Source organism: Mercenaria mercenaria, chromosome 11 (assembly GCF_021730395.1).
Source record: "Mercenaria mercenaria strain notata chromosome 11, MADL_Memer_1, whole genome shotgun sequence".
Lineage (NCBI taxonomy): Eukaryota > Metazoa > Mollusca > Bivalvia > Venerida > Veneridae > Mercenaria > Mercenaria mercenaria.
In genome coordinates, this window is record NC_069371.1 from 8482211 (window position 1) to 8493927 (window position 11717).

Below are 11717 nucleotides of genomic sequence, written 5' to 3' on the forward strand. Positions count from 1 at the left end.
TGTTGTCAGGGGTTCCATTTGACCCGGGACCCCGGGTCCGGACCCGGGAGATTTTCAAAAGACGCTCAAAGGACCCGGCATGATACTTGCCTGTGCGTCCTTCGGGACCCGGAGGCATTTTCCTTTGATAATCCTTTCTCTTATCATTCATTTCCTTCAGTAAAACTATTTCCACGATAGACACGTGTATTCCAAAATAAACACTCGCGGTTATGCCCTCCTGCCTTTGATCTTCTGCTAAATCCCGCCCTTTCTCCTGTAGACATGCCTCGCTGATTTTTTTATCAGCAGTTACGTCACGGCGAGTGCACATAGGTAACAAGGATCAATGAAGTGTTGAAATTAATTGATAAAGCGTATTGATGCTATGTACTGTCAAAAAAGGCGCCAATTATTAAATTATCGTAAGCAGCTGATTACCGAGCATGTGAAAAGTGCCCTGCAAGATTTTTTCATGCAAACTTTAAATTAGACCATTGCTTAGTGATCATACCGTAATTTCAACAAGAAGCTTCACAAATTTTGAAGAATTTTGAAAGCAAAAATAAGTTTAGAATGTCCGTTCACGAGTCTAATTACACCCGATGTCATATGCATATTTCCAAAATTCCTTAAAATAATTTACTTTAAATGCAGTTTTTAATGATAAGTAGCATCATTATTTGAGGAACTATCTCTGATTTAGCTTAGTTGGCCAAGTAAACTGAGCAAAAACTACTTTCCAATGACATTCCGAAAGTGTACCAGTATCCGGACAGTATATTTTGGATACATTTGGAGTGTTATAGCATTGTTCTGTTATTAAAGATTAAATGAAACATAGAAGAAAAACCTAATCAAAATAACATGAATTTTGATAAATATTAGTTTACAATATATGACCTGAAACTAACATTTTTGTTATGCTGTAACATGATCTTGGGTTTATTGTTTTCTTAGGTAAAGATCTACGTATTACTAAATAAAAAAATATAGTCAATTATATGGACGTGTTGGGACAGGACTCCTGTATTTTGGAAAAGGACCCTTCAAAATTTGGGCCCAAGGGTCCTGGGACTCTTGGGTTTTCAGGTCTAGTGGAACCCCTGGTTGTATTTAAATTGCTGCCGCTTTTTCATTATTTAAGATTTTTTAATTGTGATTTTTGTACTTTCTGGTCAAAAGTCTGAATTTTATTACCATAGTATGTACCATTTATTTACTTTAAGAAGGAAATAAATAATCAAGATCGCGCTGTTTGAAATTTTACAAAACATTATATGAAAATTTGATCGTTTTTAAAGAATTTTGCCTACATTCCTGTCGATATCTTATTAAAATTGTTATAGAATTCAAACTGTATTAGTTCTCAAGCGGTGTTGAAAATCTGAAGTGATTATATTAAAAAATGAATGCACTACGCGCGTTTTTTGTGTCAAAAGTAACTGCGATGTAAATTAGATATTACGATAGGGCGCACGTGCTTGTGGAATGGAAAATTACCAGCATGACGTTTTGATATTTTTACGATTCGCGGGTAAATTCCAGTCAATCCAGGTAAATTTGCCGGATGTAATTTCTCAATTTGGTAAAGTTACCACGTAAAAACCACTCGCCCGATCGGTTGAGTAGTCCATTCGTGCTGTCCTGACTTTAACTCGCCAATGCTTTGAACTGTAGAATGCCGTACTTAAGGCAAAATCAACCTTCGTTTTGTGAATTCGTCGATATGGGTACGATTTTTCCCCCTATTTTTCACTTTTAAGTGTTTTATTTTATTTGCAGACCGTGACTGAAAATTGGTTGACCGTCGGTCTACCCAACTTTTGATAGTTAGTGGACCTGCCGATATTTTGGTTGCGTCGGTCCAACGGTCCACCGCTAAGGTCGAGGCCTGGGTAGCACTAGCAGTATCCACGGACATTGTCTCAGCAGCAGCCGAAGCAGAGCTTCCCTTTATCGTATCTACCCGACTGTGCATGTCTGGCCCTGATGAAACAGCGGTGTCCGTGACAGTAGTTTTTTTTTTTTTTTTTTTTTTTTTCAGAGCATGCTGCTTTAAAAGCAAATCTATTTTTGTGCATTTTCGTGATCTTTTTACGGTATGATATGCATTATGCGACATTTTTTTTTCAAAGGGAAGTAACTTTGAATACACGCATCCCGGGAACTGAAAAACGCGCGTATTATATGGATCAGTAAAACCAGGGGTTCCACTAGACCTGAAAACCCAAGAGTCCCGGGACCCTTGGGTCCAAATTTTGAAGGGTCCTTTTTCAAAATACAAGAGTCCTGCCCCAACACATCGATACAATTGACTATATTTTCTTATAAAGTAATACTAGGTAATTAATAGCTACTACAACCAAGAACATGTTACAGCATAATAACAATTTCTGTTTCAGGTCATATAATCTCATATTGTAAATAAATTTTTGTAAAAATTCATTTTAATTTGATGAGGTTTTTCTTCAATATTTTTGTTTGTTAGGAAAAAAGTGCTAAAACACTGTAAAAATGTATCCAAAAACGTACTTTCCGGATACTGGTACACTTTTGGCAGTTAACTTGGTCCACTAAGGTAAACCAGAGATAGTTCCTCAAATAATGATGCTACTTTTCATTAAAAATTGCATTGATGATTGAAAGTCAAGTTTTTGTAGAGAATTTTGGAAAAATTGCATATGTCATCGGGTGTAATTAGAATCGTGAACGGACATTCTAAACTTTTTTTACTTTCCAAATTCATTTAAATTTGTGGATTTTCTCGTTGATATTAAGGTTCAATCATTAAACAATGATCTAATTTAAAGTTTGCATGAAGAAATCATGCAGGACACTTTTCACATGCTCGGTAATCAGCTGGTCGCTTAATTACGATAATAATTGGCTCCTTTTTTGACAGTATGCAGGCTCAATACGGGTAACGCTTTATCAATATTAATGTTAACACTTCATTGATTCTAATTACCTATGTTCACTCGCCGTGACGTAACTTGCTGATAAAGAAAAATCAGCGTGGCATGTCCACAGGATGAAGGGCGGGAATTTAGCAGAAGATCAAAGGCAGGAGGGCATGACCGTGAGTGTTTATTCTGAATACACGTGTTTATCGTGGATATAGTTTTACTGTAGGAAATGACTGATAAGAGGGAGGATTATCATAGGAAAATGTCTCCGAGTCCCGAGTGACGCACAGGCAATTATCATGCCGGGTCCTTTGAGCGTCTTTTGAAAATCTCCCGGACCCGGGTTCCCGAGTCAAATGGAACCCCTGAGTAAAACTTTATCAGGCCCATTAAGTTACGAGACGCTCCTAAGACTATCGGGTATCGATTTTTTTTCTTGATTTTTTTTTTCTTTCGAGGGGGAATTTTTCTACACTTGGGGGGAAAAAACATACTATTTCGAGGGGGGAACGGGGCCGAATTTCGGCCCCAAAAATCGGCAAACGAGGGCCCTGAATAGATTCATCATGGAATCCAAGACTGATTGTTGGTGAAAATATTTTGCAAGTTAGTATCAAATCAAACCGTAAATAAGGTCTCTATATGGCTGCAAAAGCCAAAATAGCAAATTTTGGCCCTTTAAGGGGCCATAACTCTGGAACCTATGACAGGATCTGGCCAGTTTTCGAAAAGAACCGAGATATTATGCCAATACAAGTTGTGTGCAAGTTTGATTATAGTCGATTGCAAAATGTTGTCTCTATCGTGTTCACAAGCCAAAAATTGCAAATTAAGGGGCCATAACTCTGCAACCCATGATGGGATCTGGCCAGTTATCAAAAGGAACTGAGATATTATGCCATTACAAGTTGTGTGCAAGTTTGATTAAAGTTGATTGCAAAATGTGGTCTCTATCGTGTTCACAAGCCAAAAATAGCAAATTTTGGCCCTTTAACGGGCCATAACTCTGGAACCCATGACAGGATCTGGCCAGTTTTCGAAAGGAACCGAGATATTATGCCAATACAAGTTGTGTGCAAGTTTGATTAAAGTTGATTGCAAAAATGTGGTCTCTATCGTGTTCACAAGCCAAAAATAGCAAATTTTGACCCTTTAAGGGGCCATAACTCTGGAACCCATGACGGGATCTGGCCAGTTTTCGAAAGGAACCGAGATATTATCCCCATACAAGTTGTGTGCAAGTTTGATAAAAATCAAATACAAAATGTGGTCTCTTATCGTGTTCACAAGGAAATTGTGGACTGACGGACGGAGGAAGGGCGATCACAAACGCTCACCCTGTCACTATGTGACAGGTAAGCTAAAAACGGCTGCATCCATAACGTTTTTGGTGGCAGCGCTTACGAGTTTAATCGGGAGAGGCGTATTGAATGAATAAAACAGGTTACCTTTCTCAGGAGCAGAAATGGACAGGAAATAAAAGTTCCCACTGTATACTCTTTTGATTTATATTGACCTGAAAAGAGACTGGAGTAGCCCTTCCGCAAACGCAATATGAGTCCTGAAACGCACGTGCTTCTTTCCCGCCAAAATTATAATAACCTACACACAACGCAGGGGTCCTGAAATAAGCTGTCCGAGTTGTCCGATTTGTGGATTCCTCGGTCCGGACAATCAAGTTTTTAGAAGCTGGCTTGTCCGGGGACAAGTAAAATTTCCGTGGTAAACATTTTATGAAAACGAAACTAATCGGCGTCATCTGTGATTTCCGCATGACTAAAGGCAATATCTAATCTGTTTGTGATCATTTATGACCCTTAAATTATCAAAACAGAAATGTATGCAGCCATTTATAGACACGTGGACTGGTTTACTACATTTAATGATAATTATTGGAAAATTATACCGTGAAGTTGAAAATGAGTGCCAGTCTGGGGATTCCCGTTATCTGCTTTCATTTTTGATTTTCAGAAAATCGATTAGCTAGGTTGGCGCTATGTAAAAAAGTTTAGTAGCCAAAATTTGTGACTTAATTTTCCGAGTCGATTGTTTTGACATTTAACAACTCGGACAGCTTATTTCAGGACCCCTGAAAGACCAGTGCAGTATTCAGTGAATGTTATGGAACCAGGGTAGAAATTCTAGGCATACTGAGATTATTTTTGTCAATGGCATGTGTTCAAGTGTTCATAATTATTCTCTACTCACTAAACTTGCTAGCCATAACATATTTTCAAGTGGATGTTCTAGTCACTTAGCTTGCTAGTCATAACACATTTTCAAGTGGATGTTCTAGTCACTTAGCTTGCTAGTTATAACATATTTTCAAATGGATGGTTCTAGTCATAACATAAAAACTTTATACAAGTCAAAATAGAAGTCAACAGAAGTGTATGTTTGTATTATTTGTTTATTTAGTAATGATAATGCTGACACTTTCCTTTTAAACTAAAAAGTACGGACAAGTTCTTCTTTGGTACGGACAAGTGGATTTGTGGGCCCAACTTGTCCCTGGACAAGTAGACTCTGAAAATATTTCAGGACCCCTGCAACGTAATTATTTTCGCAAGCGTGCACAATCGATCTCATTTCAAATTTACCACAAGTATCCCAAGATGTTAAACAAGAGGTTCTTACAGTTTTGTATATAGATATTTTTGGGGGTTTAATACGTTTTTTTCTTCTTTAGAACAGACAGCAATATTGCAGCAGATGACTTTGTGCACGTGGATAGTTGTTTCTTTTTTAGGACACTTTCTATAAAAGATAGGTTCTGATTTGCAACGAAATTATTGAAATGTATGAGCAAAAATAACATTTTACATCTAGAAAAATATTATAATGGTCTGACGTAAGTATGGTATTTCGCGCTTTGAAAATTCGCTTTTTGCACTTGACTGCAACATGAAACTACTTTTGTAAGCTTGTCAATGCAGTTATCATCAGTCATCTAATATATTTTTCACACCTTGTGATACAAACACACTGGCTGATGTACATGTAAATATTGGCCAGTGATAGAAATTCGGGGGTTAAATGAAAGTGATAGACGTTCAGGGGTTAATTGAAAGCGCTGCTCTGTCACGTGAATGCAGTTTGGGTTAATGTTCTGCAGCTGATCTGAACTTCTAAAAAAAAAATCTGCTCAGTGGGCCAATAAGAAAATTCGGAGCGCAGTGTTTTTCGCGAGTCGGTCAGGAGACAGCAAACAAACCTAATTCTAATTTTGGCCTAATATTCAAACATATTCAGTTTTAAGCAATAAACTAATATAAGTCTTTAGAATGTATCACATATTAAACAAGAGCATCACAATGCAGAGCAATATACGCCCAAAGGTATGACCTTTGACTCCTAAGTGTGACCTTGACCTTGAGGCGAGCCATCTGAAACATGGCATGATGCACTCTGCACATCGTTAGGTGAAAATCTGTGCCAAGTTTCTTTCAAATCCTTCAACATGTTCAAGCAGTTCAAGAGTTACAGAGCCAGCGATTTTTTTTTTGCCATATATCGGTTGAATTGGGAACAAGAACTGTCTGTTGACAGCGCGCTCAACTATTCGAAGAATTGATGGAAGTATGGGGTAAAAATATTACCAGAGATTTTCAGACAAAAAAAAAAGATAAGACAAACAATGTACCGTAATCTACCGAATATAGGTCACACTCGTGTATAGGACACAGTGAAAAAATATCAGCAGAATTCGGGAAAAATGCTTATACCCACTTATCACTTATCCCAATTTATGTTTGTCCAAAATTCGCTATAGTTTCTACGAACTCGCCGGTTTTTGCTAAATCATTGTCGATATTTTTGCATGTTGTGCAAGTATTTAAACTGAAAAGCATAAACTCTGTGTAAGCACTAAACTGCCGCATCCTCTGATCACTCAATGAATATTGACGCCAGTGAAAACGAAAGTAGACTTTGGCATGTGGCGGTAAAATGACATATTTTTAAGACTGGTTTGCAAATTGTTTTGAACATTAAGGATCAGCGACTATGATCATATTGAATCAGTCTAAAATCTCGCATGCACATTTACAACTGCCTCCCGGTATGATTAATGGTTAATCGTTTGCAGATTGTGACAGCAGGTGTAAGATAAGTAATGCCTCGGGCGTGAATTTCTCGATGAACAAGAGGATTATAGACAACCATCAAAATTATGTTTGAAGACTAGATAATATATTTCCGGGTTACCTGATTTGGAGTTTTAAGTATTATTATGCAAAATGTGTGAAACATGCCGGGAAAGTTTTACACAGGTCTTGTTAAAAACTTAATGATCAGTTACAGAAATGCGTTGTAAAATATATTTTAATGAAAAACAGCATTTATATATCTTAAGATTTTACGTGAGCTCTAAATTTTACATTTTTTACAAAAATAATTTAAGATGCCGGGTCCCGATACCGGCTATTAGCTATGCCCGAGTCATTGGTATTTACTCCCCTTGAATTCTCTTCAATATAAAGGTATGCGATGTAAACAAAGATCGATTTTCTTAATTTTTGAGTCTGGGGAAATGTTTGGTCTTTTTCTATCCCCATATATAGGACGCATCGGTCCTTTGAGACCAGAATCTCGTTAAAAAATGTGCGTCTTATATTCGTAGGATGATGGTACCTGTATTTGTGGATTTGGATAAGTCTTGCACTATATTGCAATGTGTAACCATGATGGTAAGCAAGTGTTCAAAGTTTCAATTTATTTATTTATTTTGTTGGGTTTAACGTCGCACCGACACAATTTTTTTAGGTCATATGGCGACTTTCCAGCTTTAATGGTGGAGGAAGACCCCAGGTGCCCCTCCGTGCACTATTTCATCACGAGCGGGCACCTGGGTAGAACCACCGACCTTCCGTAAGCCAGCTGGATGGCTTCCTCACGTGAAGAATTCTACGCCCCAAATGAGGTTTCGAACCCACATCGATGAGGGGCAAATGGTTTGAAGTCAACGACTCTAACCACTCGGCCACGGAGGCCCCTCAAAGTTTCAAAGCCATGTATCAAACAGTTCAGACAAAATATGGAATGGTATGCGAAACTTAACTAATTTCTTTGTCAAAAAAGGGCCATAACTGAGCTAAAGTCCTTGTCCTAGTTATGTAGTCTTGCCTTCATATCTAGACTATGATGGTAAACAGGTGGTCAAAGTTTCAAAGCCATATATCTTCATTTTAATATATGACAAACAGGTTTGGCAAAATATGGACTGGTGGTCAAAGTTTCAAAGCCATATATGACAAACAGGTTTGGCAAAAATCAACTGATTTTTAAGTCCAACAAAAACTGTCTGTAAGACAGCGTGCTCCTATATTCAGTGATTTGACAGTAAAATGAATATATGTCTCAACAAGAGACCTCTACTTTAACAGGAAGATACACCAAGGGGCACAATTCTGTCAAGAACCCAAATTAGAGGTATTGGGATTGTTACCACACATGCAGATGATGATGGTAAAGAAACATTTTGAGTTTCAAGTCATTCTCTTATATAGTACCAAAGTTATGTCCAGAAAACGAAGTTTGTCAAAAAATTTAAGTATGAAAGGGGCATAATTTGGTCAAAAATACAAATTTATCACAGTTATGGGGATTGTTACCACAAATGCAGATGATGATGATAAAGATACATTTTAAGTTTTAATTCTTTATCTTATATTGTATTGAAGTTATATCCAGAAAGTGAAGATTGCCAAAAAAAACTTCAAAGTTTCAAAGCCACATGTCAAATAGTTTCCATAAAACTTTGACTTTTATTTTTTAACTAGAGCTGTCCGTAAGACAGCCAATACTCAACTATTCGAAATACTGTCCCAGAAGCAGGAAAATATTACCCAAAATGTTAAAATATCAAACGAGTTTTAAGTTCAAAAGGGACATAATTTGACCAAAATGCATGTCAGAGTTATGGGACTTGATGCTATCAACTAGTTTTATAACCCCCGAAGGCACATGTGAAGCTTCAACTTAATATCTGCATTTGTTGTGCAGAAAGTAACTTGCAGGCAAAACTTTAACCAGAATCTTCTAAGTCCAAAAGGGGGCATAATTTGCCCAAAATACATGTCAGAGTTATGGGACTTGATCCAGTGAGGTCGGTAATTGATCTAGAAAACAAAAAAATAAGTTTCAAATCTATATGCCTTTTAGTAATAGCTGTATGTACTTGCATGCAAAACTTTAACCAGGAAGTCCAAAAGGTGGCATATTTTGGCCAAAATGCAGGTCAGAGTTACGCGACTTGATGCTATTCAACTAGTTTTATAACCCCGAAGACACATGTGAAGTTTCAATTCAATATCTGCATTAGTTTTGGAGATAGTAACTTGCATGTAAAACTTCAACCAGAATTTTTTAAGTCCAAAAGGGGGCATAATTTGCTGAAAATACATGTTATGGAACTTGACCCAGTGAGGTTAGTAACTGACCTAGAAAAAGAAAAAATAAGTTTCAAAGCTATATGCCTTTAAATGATAGCTGTATGTACTTGCCATTCTCATCCATCAGAGGTTCGTCAAAATCCCGAGACGAACCTCTGATTTATTTCCATCGTTTACTTGGTGAGCATGCGCACTCGTAATTACTATTGGGAGTGGTTTCAGCCAATCATTGTTCGCCATTATTTGGAACTCCGAATTGAAACTTCAAAAAAATATGTAAACAAGATACTTGCTTACGATGGATCACTGGCACCTGATCAGAAAGAAAATGCCTCCGTACGTGTTACACCCTACCCCTAGGTATTCTATAAGAACCATGGTCGTGAACGGGAAAATATACTAACCCATTTCAATCGCGTATTTCATATCTAAAACACGCAGTTCAGTAAATGTGTACTATTGATATTAAACAAGTGGTAATTTATCTTCCGTTGTGTACCGGTCACATTTCATCAGTAGTTCTTATCTTAGAAAAACAACGTGTAGTTTACAGTTTTTTCACAGGTACTCAAAAAACTTGCTTGAACTTCCCTGGTGAAGTTCCGTTCTAGTTTATAGACACACTCTGATTGGCTGATGTGAAAATGTATGTCAGTCGTCATTTTACTACACGTGTACGCTAAAATGTTTATATGCAGCATAAATGTGCAAAATGAATTAAATAAACAGAATAGATGTATAACTATGCATGATTTCAAATTCAAAACCATATACAAGATGAATTTCATTCATCATTTCGAGTCTTATCGTAAAACTGTGAATATATTGCATTCTGTTTTTGTTTGTTTACATTTCGCTTAACATGTGCACACTGTCGTGACCTCTAGACCGGATGTTCATTAGGGAAGTTCACGCAAGTTTTTTCTGTAACGTTGACTAAAGCATAAAATATACGGAGCATCTCTGCAATATGGAATATTGAGACAAGGTGACTGGTGCACGATTGAAGATAAATTATCGCTTGTTTAATATCAGTAGTACACATTTACTGACCTGCGTGTTTTAGGTATGAAATACGCGATTGAAATGGGTTAGTATATATTTTCCCGTTCATGACCATGGTTCTTATAGAATACCTAGGGGTAGGGTATAACATGTACAGAGGCATTTCTTTCTGATCTGGCGCCAGTGCGATGGATAAAGGCTGTATTCCATGATTGCGATAAATAAAGATTTATTCCTGTAATTCGACTTTAAGAGATTTACATCAAGAAATAATAATATTCGTCGTAAATGGACATCGTATTCCCTCGATAATATGGAAAGGACGCGGACACGCTTTCACGGACGATTTTGATTGGTTCGCTACGATTTGTCGCGAAACGACGCTGATTGGCTGAAACGATTTACCTGTAATGTAACCAAACCATAAATATCGGCGAAATGTGCCAGAGGTTCATCCGGGGAACCACGGTAGACCTCTGGTATGCGAGAATGGTACTTGCATGCAAAAATTTAACCAAGGTGTGACACCGACGCCAAGGTGAGTAGAATAGCTAGACTATTTTGAAGAATAGTCCAGCTAAAAATGATTTTAAAAATATTTCCATCTCATTTTAAACCTTTCGCGTCGTTTTGCTGAAATACGCGCAGGGCGTTCAGTTGACATGAGGTTCCAGGTTTTGACTGGCACAGAATATGCCCTGTGCGTTGGCTTGACTCGCGAAAATTTTCTTTGCTGCGTCTCGAGTTGAAAGTTCTGCCCCTTGTCAATGACCACGTTTCAGTCGGCACATGGCGTGATTGACATAGTTCTGTCAGTAGCAACAACCACCACTTTTTGTTAGTTTCGATTTACAGGCATAAAATTATGTTTTTGGACTCTAATATGTGTACAAATGACAAATCACATGTGTTTTGGAATGTAAATATTACTGATAAAGTTTTAAATGCAGTGTTAAAGTCATGTCCTAGATTTTGACATGTAACAACTTTTTCAGTTTTTTTTGTGCAAGTGTCTGCAGTTAATTGCATTTTTTCTGCTACATGTATTTGATTTATTCTAATATGACTTATTCATCCACTACAAAGGAACATTTTCCCTAGTTTCTTTAGAGAGATTACGAAGCCATTCAATAAAAAAATTTGACTGAAAATTTAGCCCCATTTAAATACATGTATGTACTTTCACTTTGGAAAATAGTGTATGATTTTTAATCTGCACATTTTTACTCTATGTAACACGATAGGTTTGAAAAGTGAACAAGAGCATTTCAATTTTTTTGTGGACACATTTTTTGGAAGTCCTGAAACAAGGCTTTGCAAGAGTTATCTATCCTGTGGTTATTGCTACTGTCAGTAGCTGATTAATATATGACGCTCCGCCTACTGCCATACTTCAGCTTTTGGCGACGAGCAATATTGAAATACACCGGGA